At 59.6% G+C, this 23,726-nt stretch overlaps 1 protein-coding gene across 1 annotated transcript in view; it reads left to right on the top strand.

The window, feature by feature from the left end:
- Positions 1 to 954: 954 nt before the first annotated feature.
- Positions 955 to 23,726, top strand: part of AGPAT3 (1-acylglycerol-3-phosphate O-acyltransferase 3) — an 81,189-nt gene continuing 58,417 nt past the window's right edge. The window contains exon 1 of the mRNA XM_078452706.1: positions 955 to 1,110. The gene's annotated coding sequence lies outside the window, so the exon portion shown is untranslated. The remainder of the gene's footprint in view (positions 1,111 to 23,726) is intronic.

The raw sequence follows: 23,726 nt of genomic DNA, 5'->3' as shown, positions 1-23,726 counted from the left end.
GGACCTGAGGACCTCCACAGGCGGCAAGTCACAGCGAGGTACCACGTAGAGAAAGCAGAGTGGAGATGATCCCCGCCCCACCCCCCCCCCCCCCCAACCCAGGCCGTTTCCAGGCTCAGACATCAGCAGGTGCTCCGTGAGGGGCTCGCTCGGGTGCTTTGGAGCCAAGAGGGCAGAGCCTTCGGCGACCGGGCCTGGAGGTGTGGCTATCTAGGCAGGTCACAGCCAGGCTCCCCCAACCAGTTCCGGGAAGTTTCCTCCCGGGTCAAATGCGGATACAGTGTTGCCAGCCTGGTGCCAACTATAAATAAGTCAAAGGGCGCTGCACGTGGGTCTGAAATGTATCCTCGCGCGGAGCTGGAGCCCCGGCTCCCAGGATGGTCCCCACGTTGACGCGGGCCATCCAACCCCATGGGGCGGCGAACCCCACACGGACCGGACCAGGGGAGGAGCTCCCGCCCGGAAACAACCCCAGTGCCCCGGGGGAGGGGGGCACCCCCAGGGAGCCGGGGAAACGAGGGGGGTGGTCTCCTGACCTGAGGTGCCTTCTCCCTGCCCCCCATCATACTGTGCCGCCCGGTCCCCTCCCTGCGTCAGTCCTGCCCCCCTGCCCCACCTCGCTGGTCCTGCACCCCACGTGCACCGCCGGCTCCCATCTCTGCCTCGGATTCACGGGCGTCCGTTACCGACCTCTGCCAGAGTCCCCCCCCAACCCCCCTCCCCGGTGTCCCGTGTCCCCCACGTGTCCCCCGTCCCCCACGTGACCCAGCGTGTACCCCGGGCCCCCCCCGCGCCTTCATCCGAGTCCCCCCCCGCGTGCCCCCCCCGCGTGTCCCCGCGTGTCACCCCCCCCGCGTGTCCCCCCTCCCCGCGCGCCGGCGGAACTGTGGGATCGCCGCGCACAGGAAGTGGCGGGGCGGCGCGGCCGAGGGCGGAGGGCGGCGGGCCGGGCGGGGCGGGATGGGGGCCGGGGGCGGCGGGCGCCGCACTAGCTGAGGCCCGACGCAGGGCCGGGCGCGCCCAGGGCCGGAGCGCAGCGGCCGGAGGGGCCGCGGAGGCGACGCCGAGGCCGCGCGCGCGCGCGCGACGAGCAGGTGGCGGCGGCTGCAGGTGAGCGGCGCGGCCCCTGCCGAGGTCGGGCCCCCCCCTCCCGCCGCCCGCGGTCGCCCCCACCCCACTCCCCGCCGCCCGAGGTCGTCGCCCGCCCGAGGTCGCCCCCCGCACCGCCCCCCCCTCCGCCCGAGGTCGGCCCCTGGCCCCGCGCCGGGCGGAGCGCAGCCGGCCCTCTGCGGCGTGGGGCCTGCGGGAGGACGGGGTGGCGGGGCGGGGGGTGGTCCGCGGGCCCGGGTCCTCCCCGCACCGCCGGGCTCCCGGCGCCTGGTCCGGCCGAGGCCCAGGACACCTCCCCGTCCGCCCCCCACTCAGGCCGCTGCAGCCCGGGGTGGGGGGGCACGCGGGGCCTGGCGGGGGTGGGGGGCGCTGGGGGACGGGGCGCCCCGGGAGGGGACGGGCGGCCCAGGGCTCTGGGACGGCGCGACCCCCTGTCCCTTGTTCCCTGTCTCCCCGCGGACTCTGCTCCCCTCCGCTCCCCCCTCCCTGCCGACGCGAGGCGGCCCCTGCCGGGCTGGTGGGGGGTGGGGTGGGGGCACAGGGGACCTGGGACCCCACGGGGCGCCCGCGACCCCGCTCGCCCGTGGCCACGGCTTAGTTTCACTCTTTGCTCAGTCAGAGGGCGGGCTGCAGGTGGGGTGGCGGGTGCTGAGTTTTCCGATTTGACTTTGGCGTTTGGACCAAGGCCGACTGTGAATTTCCACCGTTCAGTGATGGGGTCAGTCAGTAATGCCAGAGCCATTCGGGGCAAGAGCCGCCTCCACCCCCACGGCCACCCAGAGGACCCCGGAACGTTGGACGCCAAGGTTGTCGGGAAAGGAGGTTTATTAGCAGTTGAAGCTACCTTGAAAAATTGTGCAGTTTTTTTTTTTTTTTTTAACTTTGAGAGAAGTTCAGTTGCAGTAGGGAAGACGCCTTCCTAAATGGCTTCCGTGGCCTTTTTTTTTTTTTTTTTTTTTTTTTTAAAGCACAATACTAACAGTCTTGTCTAAGGGAGTACTTGAGCAGGCAGGTTCCTTTTTGTAGGAAATACAGTCACATGAGAAGGAAAAATGAGGGCTGTTGGCCTTGAGAGGCCGGTTTGGGAAGTAGCTGGCCATGTGGGAAGTGATGATTATCCCAGAGAACCCCAGTCCACCACGGGGTGCTGGTGCTGGTGGGGCCCCGGGGTGCTGGTGGGGCTCGGGGTGGCGGGGCTAAACCCAGAGATCCCCTCCTTGCTTCCCGTTCCTGCTCCGCAGCCTGATTGTACTCATGTAGGGATTACTCATCAGTGTTTCGTCTGTTTAAAAGTTTCAGGAGGGGTCTTGGGCTGATTCTGAACATTCTTTAATATGCTCCCTTCCTTGCTGCTCCCTCCCCCTGTTCTAGACCATCGTGACCACATCCCCCCGGCCGCCCTCAAAGTTTCAGAATTAGCCTGTTACCGCTCATTTCTAAGTTTCAGAATTAGCCTGTTACGGCCCCTTTCTGAACCACGCTTAGGGGTCTTGATTACGCTGTTTAAAAGAGAAGTTACATGGCATTGACGTGCAGAGCGGGAAGGGCCTCTCGGCCCTGGAAGGTGCAGTTGCCTTAATGTTTTGAACCCGATGTGTGCACCCATAGTGGCCGTGCTTGGTGGGAGTTCGAAGCTCACCCCACGTGGGTGGGGCCCCACCTGGGGGATCTCTACCTAAGGTCTGTGTCCTGACAATGGCCTGGAGCACGCGGGAGAGCAGGTGAAAGTCCGTGTTGTAGGATGGACGGTCAGGGAAGGTGCCGGAGGGGTGCTTCAGTTGGCGGAGTGGGGATTCTCGCAGCGCCTCCGGAGAGGGTGCCCTTGCCCCTGGACTGGCCCATGTGGCCGGCTCCGCTCCTGCACGAATGCTTCCGGGCCTGTGTGAAGGTCTGTGGGCCAGCACTGGGGAAACAAAGGAGTCGTTTTGTTTTGAAAGGTAGAAAAAAGTGCATCCACGGAAGTGATCTGGTCTGTCCGTGTTTACTCCGGCTTCCCATGTTAATTAGGGTTGACCCTGATACACGGGGTTAGCCCTCCGGACGTGTGACCTCGGATCACACTTCAACCTTGGAAAAGAGTAGTCTGAGAAAACAGAGTCCTTGCTGCCTGCTGAAGGGTAGGTCGCAGATCAGCATGGCCAGAGTTAAACCAAGATCCCCAGGCTCCCATGTTCTGAGACCCCACCATCTGCTAAAAGTCCATATGTGTTTACCTGTGGTCAAATCAGAGGTAGAAGGGAAATACGGGGATGCCTATAAACCGGAAAAATGTAGAGTAGAAGTTGTGTTTGAGAAGAGCCAAATTTACTGGATTTTTGGAGGGGGAGGGTCTGGTTCCCTTGCCCAATCACGTTTTGCCCCTGAAATGCACACTTGGCTGTTGACTTGCAGACTGACTGAACATGGGAGACACGAGAGGGACACGTGGTGTAGACCAGGTGCCCTCACTGTTAGCAGTGAGCCCCTATCACCGTCAAAACACACTTCTGGCAAAAGCAGTGGTTTCTCACCACCCCCCCACCCCACCCCCCGCCTTATCAAAACTGCTAGTTTATTGGTACAACTTGCGGCTCATTGATATTTATAGAGCAAAGCGTCGGTCGTGAGCGGCTACATTTGCCCGTTTCCTTTTTCATGATGTGTATAAGGTAAGATCTTTAGTTACTCAGCCTTATTGAGAAATTGACTTACAGTAAGGGTGGACTGAATTTTGTAAAGCAGTTGTTCAGAAACTTCGTGCATTTTACTTTTGGTTAACCAAAGAATGTTTGAGGCTTCAAATGAGTTATCTCAAGCTGTAAAGCGAAACGTCTTTCACTTAATCTGCTCTTTCTAAAACTACCTCGTAATCATCTTAACATTAATCACAAATTCCCAATCTCAGAATGCTGCATTTTAGGCAAACGCATCAGTGGTTTATCTTTGGACAGACTGCCTTTCAGATATTGGAAGAATTCCCCGTGTTTTGATTATCTTTGTTGAGCAAAGTGTGAGAGCTGGTAATCTTGGGAGGGCATCTGGGTGCTTGGGAGGGGGGCCCAGGCTCTCAGAGACTGGCCTGGAGGCTGTGGTCCGGGGTGTCCGGAAGGGTCGCAGGTAGGATGCGTCTTAGATGTGGTCTGAGCAGATCTGTATGTGACAGGCCACAGAGTGCTTTTGCATCACACAGGACTCGGGACTGAGGCCTGGCGCAGGGGTGGGAATAGCAAGCCAGCAGCTGGCCGAGAGGCCTGTCCCCAGGCGACTCGGGAGGCCATGCATTATTAATGTGGATCTTCTCGATTCCTTTCTGAAAGTGGGTGGGGAGTGAAATCGGTAACAAAGAACGATAGTAACGAATTCTACTTGGAGCGGTAATAAAAAGCTGTGTGCTGCGACCAAATACCTTTCTCCAGGTTTGTCGCTCAGCGGTGACTTGTATGTCCCGAGAGTTGCAAACCTGGGCGGGGAGCTGAGTCCTAGAGTTCCAGAGAGGGCGGCTCTTCTCCTGTCATCGGCGACCTGAAGTCCGTATGAGCATACGCTGACTTTAAAAGTGTCCCCTGCCTTGTCACTTGGGCTGTGCATCTTGCTCTGTAACGGCAGCTATAATTACTGTGAGGTGTCGTATGTGCAGATTATATTGTTAGATTCTTGAAACAGCTGTGTAGGGACCGTGGCAGGTCCCTGTTCGCAGATGGAGAAAACTGAGTCGGGTAGCATGGCTGGGGTTGCTCAGCCAGCAAGCGATGAATCTAGATTTCAAACAAAGGTCTTACTGCATCCAAGGCAGCTTGATGCTCGGAAAACTCAATGTATGAAAAACAAATCGACATATTGAAACTAAGCGGTCGGCTTCACGGAAGTAGTCCTTTGACAACTTTTCGCTTACAGAAGGCTACGCTGGGTGGGCCGGGGATCAGAGATCCCCATCTAAGGTGACAGAAACGGATACACGCTGGATATGGTGTTGCACCGGGGAAGAATTCAGTGCATCAAGTTCATGTGTGCTCGGAGGCATTATGCACGCGGCGGGAGTAGAATGAGGCACTGAGGACGGACGTATCGAATGGGCGGTGGTTGGGTCGGGCTTCTACAGACTGACTTCTCCTTTAGACACCGTCCAAGTCTAACTGGAGCGGTTGGATGATCGTGCCGTTTATCAGGATACACATATGCCCGTGTTCAGACAGGAATCAGTCCATTGGTCTACCTTGCAAAATAAGGTTTAGTTGTGGCGAGTTTTGCCCAAATAAGAAGCGTTAAACGAGGGCTGCAACCGTTTGGGTTATGCAGGAAGCAGATGTGAAAACAGCAGCGCAGAGGTGTGCTGGGAGAGATGCCCGTGGGGGCCGAGGGTCGTGGGGTGCATCAGTGCGGGGGCGGGGGGGACCCTGGGGCCACCGTGCTGGTCTGACGCGGTGAGCGGAGACAGGGATGGGCTGGGGAGGAAGGACCTTGACGCAGCCCTGAGCAAGTCTCGGCCTGGGGTCCTGGGGGAGGGACCCCCGTCCCTCAGGTCCCGCTGGCCTGTGGAAGGCACGCTCCTGCTGTGTGGCAGGTTCTCTCTCGGGGGCGTCGAAGCTGCACGGCTGCCTCTCAGACGACGTTCAGTGACTTGGTCATCAGCAGAAGTAGAATGGCCTGGTAAAAATAATTGCGCGGCACGGGTAGCATCGTGGTTTTGTTTCAGGAGGAGCCGAGTGGCCGCGGCAGGCGTCCTGAGGCTGGTCCGTGGCTGCTTCCCTGTACCTGCGCGTGAGCAGAGTATCCTAGTGGGGACCACCAGGCGCTTCCGGACGGGCAGTGGTTAGAGCACACGCGTCAGCACGCGGTGGCGCGTTCCCCGTTTTGAGGCGGGGTGCACACCACGGTTACTTGAGCCCCAGAAACTGCTGGAAGATGCGTTACGGCCTGCCGTTCTCTCTTGCTGTGGCCAGCGCGGCATGTTCCTGGGGCCCCAGCTGCGTTGCACCCTTTACTTTCCTTTATGTGTTAGGGGGTTACTGGGCGTGAGCATTTCTGTTTTCGTAAACGAAACTGTCCATAAAAAGTTGCGAACACCGGTTCTGACGGGGCCAGGCAGGAAGGGGGCCAGTGGAAACGTAGGCGTGAGGCACTGGGGGTGGCTCTGTGGACAGGAGTGATGGCCGAGTGCCTCTTCCTCCAGCCTGCTCGCCGGACCTCCCCCACCGGCTGCCAGCACTACCCCAGCGGGCATGGCCCCAGCATGGACTCCCAGCACCTCACCTCCAGCACGGAGCACTTAGCCCCAGCACTGAACACTCAGCTCCAGCACTGAGCCCCCAGCACTGAGCACTCAGCCCCAGCACTGAGCCCCTAGCACTGAGCACAGAGCCCCTAGCACTGAGCACTCAGCTCTAGCACTGAGCACGCAGCTCCAGCACTGAGCACTCAGCCCCAGCACTGAACCCCTAGCACTGAGCACTCAGCTCCAGCACTGAGCCCCTAGCACTGAGCACAGAGCCCCTAGCACTGAACACTCAGCTCCAGCACTGAGCACGCAGCTCCAGCACTGAGCACTCAGCCCCAGCACTGAACCCCTAGCACTGAGCACTCAGCTCCAGCACTGAGCCCCTAGCACTGAGCACAGAGCCCCTAGCACTGAACACTCAGCTCCAGCACTGAGCACGCAGCTCCAGCACTGAGCACTCAGCCCCAGCACTGAACCCCTAGCACTGAGCACTCAGCTCCAGCACTGAGCACGCAGCTCCAGCACTGAGCACTCAGCCCCAGCACTGAACCCCTAGCACTGAGCACTGAGCCCCAGCACTGAGCCCCTAGCACTGAGCACTCAGCTCCAGCACTGAGCAGACAGCCCCCAGCACTGAGCACTGAGCCCCAGCACTGAGCCCCTAGCACTGAGCACTCAGCTCCAGCACTGAGCCCCTAACACTGAGCACTCAGCTCCAGCACTGAGCACGCAGCTCCAGCACTGAGCCCTCACCACTGAGCACTCAGCCCCAGCACTGAGCACTCAGCTCCAGCACTGAGCACTCAGCTCCAGCACTGAGCCCCCAGCACTGAGCACTCAGTCCCTAGCACTGAGCACTGAGCCCCTAGCACTGAGCCCCTAGCACTGAGCACTCAGCCCCAGCACTGAACACTCAGCTCCAGCACTGAGCACTCAGCTCCAGCACTGAGCCCCTAGCACTGAGCACTCAGCTCCAGCACTGAGCACTCAGCTCCAGCACTGAGCCCTCACCACTGAGCACTCAGCCCCAGCACTGAGCCCCTAGCACTGAGCACTCAGCTCCAGCACTGAGCACTCAGCTCCAGCACTGACCCCTAGCACTGAGCACTCAGCTCCAGCACTGAGCACTCAGCTCCAGCACTGAGCCCTCACCACCGAGCACTCAGCTCCAGCACTGAGCACTCAGCCCCAGCACTGAGCCCCTAGCACTGAGCACTCAGCTCCAGCACTGAGCCCCTAGCACTGAGCACTCAGCTCCAGCACTGAGCCCTCACCACTGAGCACTCAGCCCCAGCACTGAGCACTCAGCTCCAGCACTGAGCAGACAGCCCCCAGCACTGAGCACTCAGCCCCAGCACTGAGCCCCTAGCACTGAGCACTCAGCTCCAGCACTGAGCAGACAGCCCCCAGCACTGAGCACTCAGCCCCAGCACTGAGCCCCTAGCACTGAGCACTCAGCTCCAGCACTGAGCCCCTAACACTGAGCACTCAGCTCCAGCACTGAGCACGCAGCTCCAGCACTGAGCACTCAGCCCCAGCACTGAACCCCTAGCACTGAGCCTGAGCCCCAGCACTGAGCCCCTAGCACTGAGCGCTGAGCCCCTAGCACTGAGCACTCAGCCCTAGCACTGAGCCCCAGCACCCAGCACTCAGCTCCAGCACTGAACCCCCAGCCAGTGTGTCCCCCAGCACGGATCCCCGGCCAACATGGCCAGGTAGGCACAGGACTAGAGGGACTAGATCTTTGGTCTGCCAGGACAAGCCAGAAATCTGGATTTTCTTTTTTTAGCAATCTGGAATTTTATATACAATTATTTATTTTTAACACACTGCAGACCAAATAAAAAATGTTGCTGCCTGAATTCAGCCTGTAGAGAAGTTGAGGTGGTAATTTTTACAGCCCCTGGTCTGAAATGTTTGTTTGATTTCTGAACTGGAGTAAACTGGGCTAGTGAGGTGACACCACGGGGCATTCCTGAATGCACGTGAGAGAGGCAAAAACACAGGTAACAGGTGCCCAAGACTTCATGTGCAGGTGGAGACCAAAAGGATGGTCCGTCCCTCTCAAGCAGGGCTGCTGGAAGCGGGTGGGGTTGTCTGATGGCGCGGGCAGGACGAGAGAAGATGGCACAAGAGAGCCGGTGTCCTGTGGGAAACGGGAACCCTGTCCGTCCCTGAATGCACCGGGAGGCCCTCCTCGGGTCTACACGGAGATGAGGTCTGAGAACTGACCCTGACCCGCGCCAGCCGCGCGCGCTTGCGTCCGCAGGTGGGGGCGCCCGGTGGCGGGGCTCGGGCACGCGGGCCTGCGCGGTGGTCCTGGGCCGTGGCTCACACCCGCCCCGCACCGCACGCCCACCAGCAGCCGGCGGGTGGATCCCATTCGTGCAGAGAATGGATGGACGCAAGAGCCTCTGGCGGTGGCCTTGACGTGCCTCTGCAGTCCTGCCTCGTACTGATGGTCCCGCGTGTTTCCCTGAGCTCCTTCACCCGGTTTCCCGCTCGGCGCCTCACCTGTAGGTCTGTGCCATCCCTGTTCTCCATCTTTCCTTTTATGGGCCATGCCTCCTGCGTGGCGCTAAGGGTCCCCGGGGGCACTCACGCTCTAGCCTGTGTTTTCTCGTGGGAGTTCTCAAGTTTGCCCCACCGAAGTGCCCATCCCTCCGGAGCGGTCAGTCTGTGGGGAGAAGTAGGGGGCCCGGGGCCCTGGCGTCCCCACGTGGAATCCCGGTTGTCCCACGTGCGGGCCCCTCTCCCTGCTGACGTCGTGCCGCCGTGGCCCTGTCTGTCTGGTCCTCTGTCCCCCTGTCCCTCAGCCGCCCGCTCCCTGCACGTCCTTCCTGCTCTTTGCTCCGTGGTGCACGTTCAAGTCGGCTTCTGAGTCTCATGAAAAACTGTTGGGGTTTTGACCGCAGTGGCACTGACTCTCTAGGTCACCTGTTGCACTGACGCTGTCCTCCTGCTGTAGAGCTGGCCTTGCCTCCGTCTGTGGCGACAGTCGTGGCTTTCAGTGAGGCTCCGGCATGTCCCACGGCCTGTCTCACGCTCTGCGGTCAAATTTATTCCCAGGCGCCCTTATTGCTTCTATTGCTTTTGTAAGTGGCACGTTTAAACTTTGTTTTTTATTAAAAGTTTTTTCAAACTCCGTGTTGGCGTTGAGCAGGCACACATTTGATCTGGGGTGTTGCCTGGACAGCCAGCCGCCTTCCCGGTCTGTTCTGTCATCCGTACGTAAATATTCAGGAGTTTCTGCGTGGACGTCCCTGCCGTCTCGGGGTGGCGAGGGCTTTGTTTCCTCCTCATGCCCTCCTGCCCTGTGGCCGGGCCGGGGCCTTCTGGATGGTGCCGAATGGAAGCGCGACAGGGCGTCCTTGCCTTGTTGCAGATTTGAGGGGAGCCCCGTGACCGCTTCCCCTCCCGGCACCGGTGCAACAGTGACACGACTCCGAATCCTGGATCCGAATCCTCCCCTGCTCCCCCTGGGATCACAGGTGGCAAGACAAAGAGAAGCAGACGGAGGCGAGAGACCGCCCCACCGTGGTCATCAGGGGGCGCGGGGAGGGAGCCCCGGTCAGGCCCTGGCCCGCGCACCAGGGGCCACGGCCAGAAAAGGTGCAGAGACCAAGCACTGGGGCCGGCGTGGAGCGGACGGAGCCCCACCGTGGGTGCGAAGGGGCGCCCGCGGTGCAGACCGTGTGGCGGGACCTGCCGGGGAGGCGGCCTCACTCCTGGGCACGCACCAGCGAGCGCCCGGCAGGGCCCGTGCGCTCAGTGTCCCGGCCGCTGTGGTCCTGACGCTCAAACCCCGGGATCGCTCTACCTGCCCGTCTCCAAAGAGAACGAAGAGGTAGCTTCTGGAATATTCACGCGGTGGGAGAGAGAAGGAGGCAGTTACAGGTGCAGGCACGTGTGTGCGTCTTGTGGGTCAGCCGAGCAGAGGGAGGGAGGGAGGCCCGGAGGGCGGCCGAGCCCTGATTCGGTCCACACGGAGCCAGCGAGGCAGCCCGCGCTGCTGGGCGTGGGGAGGGGGCTTCCCGGGAGGGCAGGGGCGTGCAGCCGCTCCGGGGGGCACGGCGACATCCCCTCCCTAGAGCCACGTGTGGGTCACACGGGCGTGTGTGGCTTGTAGAAGTCTGAGCGGCGCACCTGCGGTGTGAGCCCTTTTCTACACGTGCAGTAGGTTTAAATTAAAAGTTCGGAAAAGGTGGAAGAGAGAGCTGTCGATACAGAAGACGGGCCAGGGAACCCAGCACACGTGTCGTCCGCAGCCCAGAGCCCGGTGATGAAGCCGGGACGGCAGCCCACGGCCGCGCTCGTGAGCGGGGCTCTAGCACGAGAGCCGCCCGGACCCTGACCCGGACCCCGACGGGGCCGAGAGAGACCCTCCCGGCAGATGTCCCACTTACACGTGCTGCGTGCAGCCGCCCGGTCGCCTGGCCGGGAGACAAGAGCGGGCAGCCTGGACTCTCCCACGGGACAACCCACGACGGGCCAGGGGCGCCGCGGGAGAGAGCACGGGGGCGGCAGACTCGCCCGGCCGCGCTGGACTTCAGGGCGGTCGGCTCCGCCACGCGCCCACGGTGGCGGCGGGAGGGTGGCCCACGGCTCTGACCGAGAGGCTCGGGGCGGCGACGGGGCTCCTCAGGGTCCTACGCGACCACGCTCCCGGGACGCGTGCTCCAGGTCAGGTGACTTGGCAGGTGTGAGGTGGCCCGGGCGGGGCCGTGCACCGGCACCCACCGGGGGCCCGAGTCTGGGGGCCGGTTGGCTGAGCCGGGAGAGGCCCCCAGGCCCGCACGCCGCACAGCCGAGAAACGGGGACAGCCTTCCTTTCCCCCAGGAAGGCTCCCCGGGTTTGGAAGAACGCATGTGGGGTGGGGGAGGGGTGGGAGCCCTCTTCAAGCTTTCTTGTGTCCGACGATGACGATGATGACGTCCCAGGAGGGACTCCAGCGGAACGCAGTTCCTTCCCACGTGGGGTGGGGCAGTGCGGCGGGGGTGCCGACGTTGACACGCCTCCTCGGACGACGTCAGCCGTTCGACAGTGAAATTACGGAAACAGAGAATGCTTATTTTTCCGCACAGATGCCCCCTTTCGGGGTAGAAGTTCGCGTTCATACCCAGAAGTGTATTTTGCTGGAACTGTCTTACAAAGAGCCTCTCTGAGAGCGTCGAGCGGATCACATAAGATTTTTCCATCCATCCGTTAATTTGGTGAAGCAACGAGGAGCTTCTTTGCCTTCCTGGACACCCCGTCTGGGCTGTGGTTCGCTGTTTTCTGCTCCGTCGCTGTGTTTGGTCGGTCCGTGACGTTTCGTTTGGTGTTGTCTGCGCCCGTGCGCCAGAGTGAGTCTGGCTGGCGATTGTCCCGTATCACACCGTCCTCGTCCGGCCCGGCGTCTGGATTGTGCCGGTCTCCTAACCGGAGTCGGGCACCGTTGCCCCTTTCTGTGCTGTGTAAGACACGTCACGTAAGCTCGAGACTGTGTGTGTCTTACGTGGATTCTTGGTCTGCGTAGATCCTAGTTCACGCCCTGGTTCGGCTGCAGATCTGTTCGGGTTTCCCGACCCTTTTTCTGGGGAGGAATGTGCGTGTGTAACAGGCGGCCCCAGCGCTTGCTGGCTTTAAACAGCAGCACATGTCATCTCCCTGTTTCTGTGGTCCAGGAGCCCAGGCACAGCCTGGCCGGGTCCTCAGGCTCCGCACTCGCACCAGCCGCCGTCATCCCTGAAGGCTCGGCGGGAGGACCCGGTGCCAAGTTCGCTCCCGCGTGGCGGTCAGGATTCAGTTCCTTGCCGGTCGTTCTGAGGGCCTCCCGACACGCCGCTTGCGTGGAAGCGAGGGGCAGAACGTGCCGGCGGGACGAAAGCCACGGGCGGTGAAGCCTCATCCCAGACGCGGCCCATCTTCGCTTTTGTTGCACTGTTTTTGTTAGAAGCCCGTGGTGAGGAGCAGCCTGCCGTCGGGGGAGGGGATCACACGGGGGTGCGAACGGGGGGGACCGTCTTCAGGCCGCCCACCACGCCGCCCGCGTCATTAGCCTTCTCGGTTCCTTGGTGCGAAGGTCGGAACATTTTGTTTTTACGTCCCTGCCGTACCCGACGTGAAGTTGCCTTGTTCCCTGCTACGGTTGCTGCTGCCCTTCTTTATTCTTGACTCATCCTAGCAGAGGCTTCTCTCCGATACCTTAGTGCTCACAGGGAGCCGGCGTTCCGTCCTGTGGCTCACTTGTGCTGTTTCTTTGCTTCTCCGCGTCATCGTTTCTGGCCGTGCTCCCCGGGCTGATTCTGGTGTTCTCTTTCCAGGTTACCGAGTTGACTCATTACCGCTGTTTATTCTTTATTATTTTTCCTAAGCGTTGCTTCTTAACTTTCAGGCTTTATTTCTAGCCTGAGACTGTCGGGCTGTAACTTTCTTCTCGGCTCAGCTCTGCTGTCCTCTGCGGTTGGTTTGCGATGCTCTCACCGTTCGGTGTCAGCACTTTAAATTAATTCCCGTTCTTCCACAACCCGTGGGTGATGCAGAAGCACTTTTGTTTCCTCATTGCAAGGGGGTTTTAGGTTGTGTTTTTATGACTGACTTCGGCTCAGAAGCCCTGCGTTCAGAGGACACGGTCCGTGTGGCCTGACTCTGCCCAGTTTTTGAGATTTGGGTTGCGTCACGGCCCTGTGCTCTGGCCGCCGCGGTGGCCGCCCTGGCATCGGCGGTGGGGCCAGCTGGCCTTCCTGTGCCCGTCTCCGGTTTTCTCGGGGCCGTTCTCCTCCCCCCTCCCTCTGGCGGCCTTCAGCCTCACTGTGGCACTGCTGGGGCGGGGTGGGGGCGGGGGTGGGGAGGCTTGCTTCTCACTTATCCTGCTGTGGATTCCGTGTGCTTCCTGCAGATAAAGTGTTGCGCCTTTTAGTAATTCTGGAGAAATTCTGGCCACGACTTTGTTGAACTCCGCGTCTACCTCACGCTTGACTTCGTGGCGCGTCCTGTGGCCTCTTGTTGGAGCTGCTTGCGTTTCGGTCATTTTGTGCTGCCCCCGGGGCGGTTCCCCAGGCCTCCAGCCCTGCCACCTGCTCCGTGTCGTCTCGTTTGCCGGTCAGCCAGCCCGTTAAACTTTTCCTCCCACTGATCATAGCTCTTGCTTTTAAAAGTTCTCTTTGGTCCCTTCCCAAGCTGCCCCTTTTCTGACTTGGTATTTTCTTCCTTGCATATTCCGACCTCCACTGCGACGTGCAAACGCTGTATGTGGCAGCTAATAGCAGAATACTAACCATCATGGTGGTCCTAACACCCGACTCGACGCGTCTCGGGGTTCAGTCCCACCGCTGGTGCTGCTGCCTCTTGCCTCCGGTTTCTGGAGTGCTCGGTAACACAGGCTTCTGTCCCCGTGAGCTCCACGGGGAGGCTCTGCTCCTGCTGGGCACCCCGGAGCGGCACTGACCCGGGACCGGTTTAGGTTAATTTTCTGCACTCACGAAGGGACTTCTAACGACGCCACTGACCAATCGGAAGAAGAGTGATGCCAACACGGGATTCTGACCGCAGGGGAAGGGACAAGACTGGTGTGGACGCAGGTCGCTCGGGGAGAGACCGGTGTGCCGTCGGGGAGTTGGAAGCTGAGAAGATGTCCTCGTCGAGTGCCTCAGCGAGGTTGGGACACCGGGCTTTGTCCTCAGCGGCCCCTGCTTTCCATCAGCGTCTCTGCATCCAGGCGAGGTGACTCCTGCTGCTTCGGAGTCACGTTTCGACAGCTGTTATTATTCGAGTGAGGCCTGCTCGGTCGCAGGAGAGCCACACGGGGAGCTCGCCAGGCCTGGCCCGAGAGCGGGACCCCTTCCATCTGAGCAGGTGACAGGTCACGGACGTAGGCGTCGGAGCCAGAAAATAAATGGAAAGACCGTTCGGCATCTAGAACGAGGTGACTCTCGGGGCTTGTCTGAGGCTGTCTTCGTGCTGTGCGGTGACCAGCCCCCCCCAGTGCGGGTCCCCAGGCCTCCACGTCCTGTGGCACACGGCCGTCACCTCTCAGGGGGGCCTCCCCGTCTCAGTGGGTGCCTTTCTGTCCATTCTGCCGCCACCCTTCCTGTGTCTCCCCGGGTCCTGCCCGGGATCCCCTTCCTCCCCGTCCCTTCACACACCTTCCTCAACAGCACTCTTGCCTTCCTTGCCCGGTGAATTCTTTTTCTTTTCAAAAAAATTTTTTTTTTTAATTTCAGAGGGGGCGCACATGGGTGGGAGAGGGGCAGAGGAGGGAGACAGACAATCCCAAGTAGACTCCCTGCTCAGCGCGGAGCCGGATGCCGGGATCGTGACCTGGGCCGAAGTCAAGAGTCGGGCGCTCGACCAACTGAGCCGCCAGGCGCCCGCTTCCTGGTGAGTTCTTACGCACCCTCAACTCGGCTGTCGCTTTGCTGGGGAAGCCGCCCCCGTCACTAGTCCGAGTGAAGACACGCGCACACGCACGCACACTCCCAGCACACGGCGCCGCCTTGTTACCGTCTTTGCGGCCCGGCTTCTCCGGCTCACGCTGCGCTTCTGCCCTTGGCGTCGGGGGAAGAAGGCCCTGAAGGCCGGTCTCCACTGCGCTCTGTGCAGCCGGGCTGCCCCGTGACGGCATTGGTGCAGGGTGCGCGGGAGGCGACGTCGCACGCGGCCGCACGCGGGGGGTCGTGGCCGGGCCAGAGCACCCCGAGGAGGGTGCTGCGGACCGGCGGGCACCCCACCCAGGAGGGAGAGCGAGGAGAGAAGCGAGGGCTGAGCTCTGCGCGGGCTCGTCCCCAACGGGCCGCGTGGCAGGGGTCCCCGCGTGTTTGTCCTCTGGCGCTGGCTTCGCCCTGCCTTTCCCCTTGGGGCGGAGCCGAAGGGCAGGGTGACCGTTGTCCGTGTCTGTTGCCATCTATGCCCGAGGAAGCGTGGTGGCATCACGGCGGAGCGGCTCGCCGTGTCCTGCCGTGTTTCTGGAACGCGGCAGAGGCCGGGGTGCTGACGCTGGCCAGTCCGCCAGCCCGCACCAACTCCGGGTTCTCCTTATTGCTGAGTCATTTCGCGGCTCAGCACGTCTGACGGGAGCGTCCCCTTCTCCCTAAAGCCACCGGGCACTGCTCGCTGCCAAGTTCCCGTGTGGCGGTCGCGTGGCTGTTTGCAGGGGACGCGGAGGGCCCCGGCCACCTGCTCTTGTGTTGACGGGATGCCGCCTGCCTCCCCGGTGTGCGAGCTGAGGGCCACGAGGACCCGAGTGTCTGGTGCTGTGCACGGCCTCAGGCTCCCGGGGCGGCCGGTTTGCCGTGTGGACGGCTTCTCCTGGGCTCGGTGGGGATATTTCCCTTCTTCGGCAAGTTTGTTTGTTGCCGTTCGCGGCTGTGGACGGGTCACGTTTGTGCCTGTGGCCTTTTGACAACAAGCCTCCACATTCGCAGACACACGGAGGTAGGCCAGCTTTATTGAACGGCGGTGAGTTTTTCCAATCCCCCCTTTTCTGCCCACTCCCGTGCCTCCACCAGGGAACGGAAGTAGCCTGCGGTAGAGAGAGGCACCCGACCCCCCGTGTGCAGACGGCGGTCACCTGCAGGCTTCAGGGGCGCCTTGTCTGACACTGGGACGCCGGTGACAGCAGCCTGCTGCCTGTGCGTAGCTGGGAAGCCGGGTTACAGGGCTGGAAACGACAGAGTTCGCTCTCCTGACATGGCGGGGGGGTGGGAGGGGGTGGGGGAAGGGGGCAGGGAGAGGCACGGGGAGAACATAACTAAGAGAGAGGCTACTTATAAATAAGATTTTCTTAAGGGTGGGAGCATTCGTTTGTTAAGAGCGGCCAGCACAAAGTGCCACGGACCGAGTGGCTTAAGGAACAAATGTTGTGTCACAGTTCTGGGGACTGGACGTCCCAAGTCAAGACGTCTGTGGGGTTGATTTCCTCTGGGGGCCGGGGGGAGGGGGGGACGCGTCCGGGCAGACGACCGCCTTCTCCCTGTCTCCCCACGTGGGGCCCTTCCTTTGTGTGTGTTTCTGTGTCCTTTTTAAATAAGGACGCCCGTCCTTCAAGTAGGGCCACCTGGTGACTTCATTCTCACAGGTTACATCTGCCGGGCCCCTGCTTCCGGAGGTGGCCCCCCGCTGAGGTCCCGGGGGCCAGGACATCAGTGTGTGAGTTGGGGGGGAACGTGACTCCCCCCGCCGGTAGCGAGCTACCCGGGTGCCGGCGCCCTCGCAAAGTCCTGATTATCGGCGGGTTGGGGCGGATTAAGAGGTGACCATTCGGCCTCGTGTTGCCAAGTGCGTTCGAGCTGAGGCGTGTGGTGCCCCGCGCAGACTTGTGGGCGGCCCCGCAGCCTTCCGGCTCGCATGGACGCCGATCCAGGCGAGTGTCTGTGTTTCCCTTTCCCCGAGCAGCGGCGTCCGTGTGGGATCCTGCCCCTCTGTTCCCTTCCTGCCGTCCTGCCGCCAAACGAAGTCGCCACGGAGAAGCTTCGTGCCGGACAGCGACCCTGGCGCCACTGGGATTCGGCCCCTGGGCGGCGGAGGGACGGCGGCCTAGCGCGCACCCTGCCTGGCAGGTGTCCAGCGGCCGAGGGCCGGGCCTCAAAAAGAACGGTGTTAGGAAAACAGGAAAATTAAAAAGGAAGTGATGATAACTACTCATTATTTATTCTCAGCCATTTATTGTGTATTTATTTCTAGAGAGATTAGTTTCTTCCTCTTCTTCCAACCTTTATAGAAGACAAAGGAAACTGGGAGTACTGGATAATTTTATCATACTTTTTATTTTGTAACTTGTGATTATATTGGATTTCCCAGAATGAGTCAGCTTTTTTTAAGATTAGGAACTACTGTAGTAAATGAAGACACGTAAAATATTCAACCCCCCTGTACCTACCATCCGGTGGAGGAATTGATCATTATAGACAACATTTGAAGCGAGAGAATCAGTGAAATTAAAAGCTTCTAAAAACCACGTAAATGGAAAAGGAAAATGGGAAGAAAACAATCCTGAAAGTGTCCTCTCTGAGCTTGTGCTGCCTGATGCAGTGCCTAAGGCCACATGTCACAGGGCCACGGCTCACGGGGGCCACGGCTCCCAGGGCCATGTCTCACGAGGCCATGGCTTCCAGGGGCTGTGTCTCGTGGGGAGCCTCGTCTCACGGGGGCCATGTCTCACGGGGCCACGGCTCCCAGGGCCACGGCTCACGGGGGCCACGCTTGAGGTGTGCCTGTCCTGAATTCAGGTGTGTTCTCACTGTGAAAGGCGCGTCTTTTTAAAGACGTAATATGAAAAAAAGAATGTAAAATACCTCAATGTTCTTTTGTAGTGATTAGGAGTTGAAATGATAATGTTTTGGATTTATTGGGTTAAATAAAATATTACCACATCATTTTGCCTGGTTTTTGTTGCTTTCTAATGCGGCAGCTAGAAAACACAAAACTGAAGATGGGGCTTGCTCTGCGACGTGGAAACGTCACGTCTCCACTGCGCGGTGCTGGTCGCGATCCAGGTCGCTTCGCGGGATGGGGCGGGGGCAGCGTGTGGCCCTGGGCGAGCGCCTCATCTCTGGATCCTGCAGCCCCGAGAGTGAGTGAGGCGGGTCTCGCGTTGTAAGTCTCTACCCGTCGGACCCGATGCCGCCTCTGTGGAGAGTGGTTGCCACACGTAAAGTGCTCAGGACAGAGTCTGGGAACACCAGCCACCAAGCGTGTTTGATATCATCACCAATAAATTGTCCTGTAATAGCTCTTTTACCGGGTGGAAATGCATTTCGTCGACGGTCCACACCCAGCGTTTTGAAAGGATTTGTACTCCAACGTGGAATTGCTTGGGCATGTCTACACTGGCAGAGCGGGCCGGCCCACAAGTAGTGCCCTTCTTGTCCCAGGTGCGGCCGAGGGAGGCAGGTGGGTCGGAGGCCCATCCCTCCCGGGTGTTGTGTTGGGCTCCCAAGGCGGAGTACGTCTTCCCGGGCGTGTCTCGTGGGTGGCCGCATTCCCGGAACATTCCGTGTGTGTGGAAACCAGACTTCGCGGTGTTTGCGTCCAAGTGGAGTCAGGCTCAGAACTCTGGAGCGGACGTCTGGGCGGAAGGAGCACTGCAGGGCCAGCCCCTTAAACACCTGCTGTGCTTCCCGCCGCTGTGACCACGGGCACCCCTATTTCTGCAGGGGTCCCTGGGGAGCGCGCGGTAACGTCCCGAGGTCCCCGGGCCAGAGGGCCACAGGTCTGCCGTGGTGCAGGCCGCCTCTGAGGCGTGCCCTGGCTGGGACAGCCCATCCTGTCCCCTCTGTCCCTGGGGCCCTGGGCCCGGCAGGCCTGCACGCAGGCTCTCCGTTGTGTGCATGTGCCACAGGAGCAAACACCCAGTGGCGAGGGACCGCGCCCCCACGGAGGCCCTGGAGGCGCGAGGAGCGAGCCTGCCTGCCTTTATTGTGACGTTTTCGCACGTGGGCCTCTCAGGGGGAAGCGCCGAGTTGCTCTTTTCTGGGAAGCGGTGACTTACAGGAGGTTGTATCTTGTTCCGTCCCGGCTGGTGACTCCGGGCGGCACTCAGGGCAGCACTGTTGGCGCTCACAGGCGCCTGGGCCTCTGAAGGACGAGGCCCACAATAGGTGGCTCCGGGTTCCCACCTCCCCACTCCTGCCAGTGCTGGGACCCTGCAGTCAGGGGTGTCCCCGGGCCAGGGACCACGCGCTTGTGGCCCGAGGGCGCAGGCGGTCAGTTGGTGCCCGTCACTCCCCTGGCCTGGTTCTTGAGTCCGCCTACCGTGTCCTCTGCTAAGCAGCCTCCCGCAGGGACAGTGAGTCCTCGGCACTTTCTCCCCATCAGCCCTTAGATCTGTCCACCGTGGGTGCAGGTATGTGTCTCCTGAAAGGGGCCCCTCTGACCGCTTGGTCACCACCGTCACCAGGCCTCTGTCACCCTGTGTCACCCTGTGTCAGAGCCTCCTTGAGCGTCTCAGAATAGTCTCCAGGGCTGGGGGCCGGGTCCCGGTGCAGCCGGGGGGCTCCTCCCTCCCTCCCTCCCTCCTCCGCCCCCCACTCTCTCCTTCCCCCTCTCCTGTGTCACGGAGACATCTGAGCTCGGGTGCTATAGGTAACACCTTTCTCGATAAATGCGCTTTTCATGGCCACCTCGCTGGTTCCAGGCGGAGAACGTGCAGTAACGAGTGACCGTGGCCCCTCCGTGGCCCCTGTTCATTCTCGCTGCCCCTTCTGTGGTTCCTGCAGAGCACACGCGCTTCCCCGTGGCAGCAAGCGTGGCCACCGCCTGCTCCTGTGTCACTGCGTGGCCGGTGTGGTCACTGCGGCCGCTGGCTGGGGACGGTGAGCCGGGCAGTGCGGGCCCAAGGATCTGGCCGCGAGTGCGGGCCCCAGGCGGTGTGGACGGTGCGTGTTCTGCCTCCCCTGTGACCCTCAACACGCAGGTCACAGCCCCGCTCTGTCCTTAGGCCGTGTGGCAGGGGCCCCACCACAGGTTTGGTGCCACGGCAGCATGGGCCCCTGAAGCGAGGGCGCGCTCGGGCCCAGTGACCAGGGCGGCGGTGGCGCCCCTGGAGCAGAGGCCCCGAGCACCGGCTGCCGGCAGAGCCCCTCCGGCTCCCGGGCTCCCGGCTGCTTCCCGAGTAACCGACTCCCAGGTCTGTGATCCTCTCCACTCGCACTTGTCGCCCACGTCCGATTCCGAGGCCACAGCATCATCCTGTCCGGTGGCCTGGCCGCGGGCAGAGGGCGTGCCCCCAGGGTGCGGGGTCTCAGGTGCACAGGGACTCCTGCTTCAGTTATTTGGGTTTTCTGCATCTTCTGAAGCGTATTTTTGTCCTTTTAGCTGCATTTGAAGTTTACTGCTAGAAAACTGTACAGAAGCTCCTCTTGGCTTTAGAACCGCAGCATCGGGTTGTTTTCCCAGCGTTGTTCACGTCGCCTCTCCCTTTACCTTGACTCTCTCGTCCAAGCCGTCGGTTCGTTCCGTCCTTTCAAAGAACCAACTTTCTGGCTTTCTGTACAGGTTTTACTTCATTAACTTCTGCTTTTTAAATTATTTCCTTCCTCCCTTCCTTTTTGATTCTCTTTTTGCTTTTCTAACTTCTTGAGTTGTGTTTAATGTCATTTGTTTTCAGCCTTTTAAAATTTTCCGCTGCACCCTGAGGGGTGACCTTCAATCCCTGGACTGTTTTGGCCACAGCCTTTGTAGGCTGTGAGAGGAGATACTTTTCTTACTATTCTATTCAGTGCGTTTTTAAACGTGTAATTGTCTTTTGTTGTTATTGTTGGTAACTCGTTTGGATTTGTAAGCGGTGAGCTGATTTTGCCAAGTATCTTTTTTGTTGCCTTTTTAAGTTAGTGTTATTTGTTAGTTTATTTGTGGTCGGAGCCTGTGCTCTGACTGGTGCCTGTTTTTGGAAACTTGTTCCTGCTTGCTTTGTTGCCCAGCATATGGTCACATTCAGAAGGGTTGTGCGTGTCTCTGGAAAGATTGTGTTCTGCGGTTGGTGGGGACAGTGTTCTGTGTAGGTTCATACACTTTAGGAATCCTATTGTCCAAACCTTCCCTATCAGGCCGGCAAACCACAGCCTGTGGGGCAATTCTGGCTTGCCACCTGTTTCTGTAAATACAATGCTGTGGGATCCCAGCCATACCCCTTCGTGTCTCTGTCGCCTGTGGCTGGTTTGTACCAGGACAGGGTTGAGTAGTTGTAGAGACCATTTGGCCTAAAAGACTCCACTGTTGACTCTCCGGCCCTTTCCAGAAAGGTGTGCCGACTCCCACATCCTTGTTGATTTCTTAGATCTGTGGTTCTGTCGGTTACCGGAGGGTCTGTTAGAATCTCCAGTCACCGTTGCCGATCTGTCTAATCTTCCACTTGCACTTCATGTATTTGGGGGATATGTTACTGGTGATACGGTTTCTGTCCTTGTGGATGGAGTGTCTGCCCCTGTGATGTGATCTCGCCTCCTACAGTGCTCCCCACCTCTGCTTTGAAGCTCGCACGCACAACTGGCTACGTGGGTTGTCCTGCTCTTAACCTTTCTGTCCCTCTGTGTCTTAGAGGTGCCTCAGAGGTAGCGTCTGATTAAAGTTTTTTTTTTTAATTGAAATTTGACAGTCCTTTTTTTTAAAGTCTGACAATTAAAATTTTTTTTTAATTTTTTAATGTTTATTTATTTTTGAGAGACAGAGACAGAGTGTGAGCGGGGGAGAGGCAGAGAGAGAAAGAGAGAGGGAGACACAGAATCCGAAGCAGGCTCCAGGCTCCGCGCTGTCAGCACAGAGCCCACCGTGGGGCTCGAACCCACGAACCGTGAGATCATGACCTGAGCGGAAGTCGGACGCTTAACCGACTGAGCCCCCCAGGCGCCCTGACAATTAAAATGTTTTTAACTGGAGCCTTTAGCTGATTTCCTTAAAGGTGATAATTATCAATGGATTGGAGTTTAAATCTGCCATCGTGTATTTTGCCGACCGCTTTATCTGTCTCCTCTTCCTCATCCTTCCTTGCTTATGTTTTAGATGATTACTGATCCTGTCTTTTTTTTCTCTCCCCGCCCACCCCCCCCCCCCCCCCCACTGGCTTGGAAGTTATAGACTCCTCTTTTGATGATTTTCCCAGAAATTGCAACATTCTTACTTGTCACTTAGCTAAAGTTAACAAGTGCTTTACTCTTGGGGAGGTCCACCCCCCCCCCCCCCCCCCCCCCCCCCCCCCCCCCCGGCGGGCACCCCAGAGTCCCTTCCCAGCGCATGTGTTGCGGTGTGTTTAAACTTTGCAAACCTCACCAGACATTGTTGCTGTATTGTTAGCATTACTCTTTTGTTTCAAATTTGTAGACACATTTGCCACTGTCTTTGGTTTTTATGCTGTTTTGCGTCTGGGATTTTCCAGGTGAGAACACTTCCTGCTTGAAGGGTGCGTCGGAGGTTGCTTTGTTACATTCTGCGGTGGGCGGCCAGCCCTTCCCGTGTCTGTCTGTCTGTCTGTCTGTCTGGGAGAGTGGTGACTTTCCCTGCCCCTCAGGGATGCACTGCCCGTGGTGGGATTGTCGGCCGGCGGGCGGGTCCTTCCAGCACGTAGGTGATAAATGCAGGGGCCTTCGACGCCCTCCACACGCTGAGAAACCATGGCCCGGCTGTCTCTTCTGCGAAGGTAACCTGTCCTTTCTGTGGCTGCTTTTAGATCAAAATTAAAAAACCTTTGTGCTTCAAAGGACACCATCAAGGAAGCAAAAAAGACAACCCACAGAATGGAAGAGAATATTTTCAAATCGCGTACTTGACCGGGGTCTTGCGGCCAGAATAGAAGGAGGGCTGTCATGAGGGTGGGCTGGGCTCTTGGCCTTACTGGGGACCTCGAGGGACGAGGAGGGGGTGGGAGGCCCTGCTGCCTGCAGTGTAGGCTCCGGCCACGGGGGCGAAACCCGGTGGCGCCCCGAGCCCTGAGGCACACCTTCCTGTGGCTGTGCCCCCCCCGCCCCCCACGGTGTGGAGCAGAGCCCCATCCACTCTGCGTGCCGGAGAATCAGCCGCTGTTCTGGAGGCTTCTCAGGGGCCGCCTCGTCTCTAGCTTCTCCTGCCTCAGCTCCGGCTCGGGTTCGGAGAAAAGGGTGACTTCAGGCGGCGAGCTGCTCGTGACACATGTCAGTGATGCCGTTGACCTCGCTGAATAAATTGGGAAGTGGTTGTTGACGGAGAAGAAGGGCTGCGAGTGTCTCAATGTGCTCTGGGCACGTGGTTACCCTTGGGCACTGGCTCGTCTGTTTGCTAATTAGCCTCGGGCTTGCTGTTCTGGAACACGGGCGGCCAAGCACTCCCAGCGCTCCTTTCTAAGAGAGCGAACGTGCTCTTGATGAGATGCTTCCATCGAGAGTGAGGGATCCGAGAACAGAAAAAGGTAAACGCCTTTGTTCTTTTCAAGAGACGGGTTTACGCGAGCTGCGTGGCAGTGAGGCCTTTCCTGGGGACGGAGCCCCTGCCTTCGATTACAGCCCGGTGCTTCTCACGTGAGCTGTGTCGTCCAAACCCGTTAGACACATGCACTTCGGGTTAGAGGACAATTGAATTAAAAATACAAGGGCGGGGGGCTTCTGGGGGGCTCAGTGGGTTAAGTGTCCGACTCCTGATTTCTGCTCAGGTCGTGATCCCACGGTTCCTGAGACCGAGCCCCGCGTCGGGCTCTGTGCTGACAACGTGGAGCCTGCTTGGGATGCTCTCTCTCTCCCTCTCGCTCCCTGCCCCTCCCCTGCTCATGCGCACACGTGCCCACGCACACTCTCCCTCTTTCAAAATAAACTTAAAAGAAATACGAGGATCTAACCCCCACTTGTAGCCACGTGAGGGGTGACAGGAACTAGATTTCACATCCCGCCTGAAGCAGCTGGGAAGCACCCAAAGTGTGCGGCTGCAGGTTGCGATGCTGCACGGCAGGGCACAGGACAGTCGTCCCTGTGAATGGAGCCC

Source organism: Panthera onca, chromosome C2 (genome assembly GCF_046562875.1).
Source record: "Panthera onca isolate mPanOnc1 chromosome C2, mPanOnc1 haplotype 2, whole genome shotgun sequence".
NCBI lineage: Eukaryota > Metazoa > Chordata > Mammalia > Carnivora > Felidae > Panthera > Panthera onca.
Note: the sequence above shows the minus strand (reverse complement) of the source record. Positions and strands in the feature narration are given on the sequence as shown.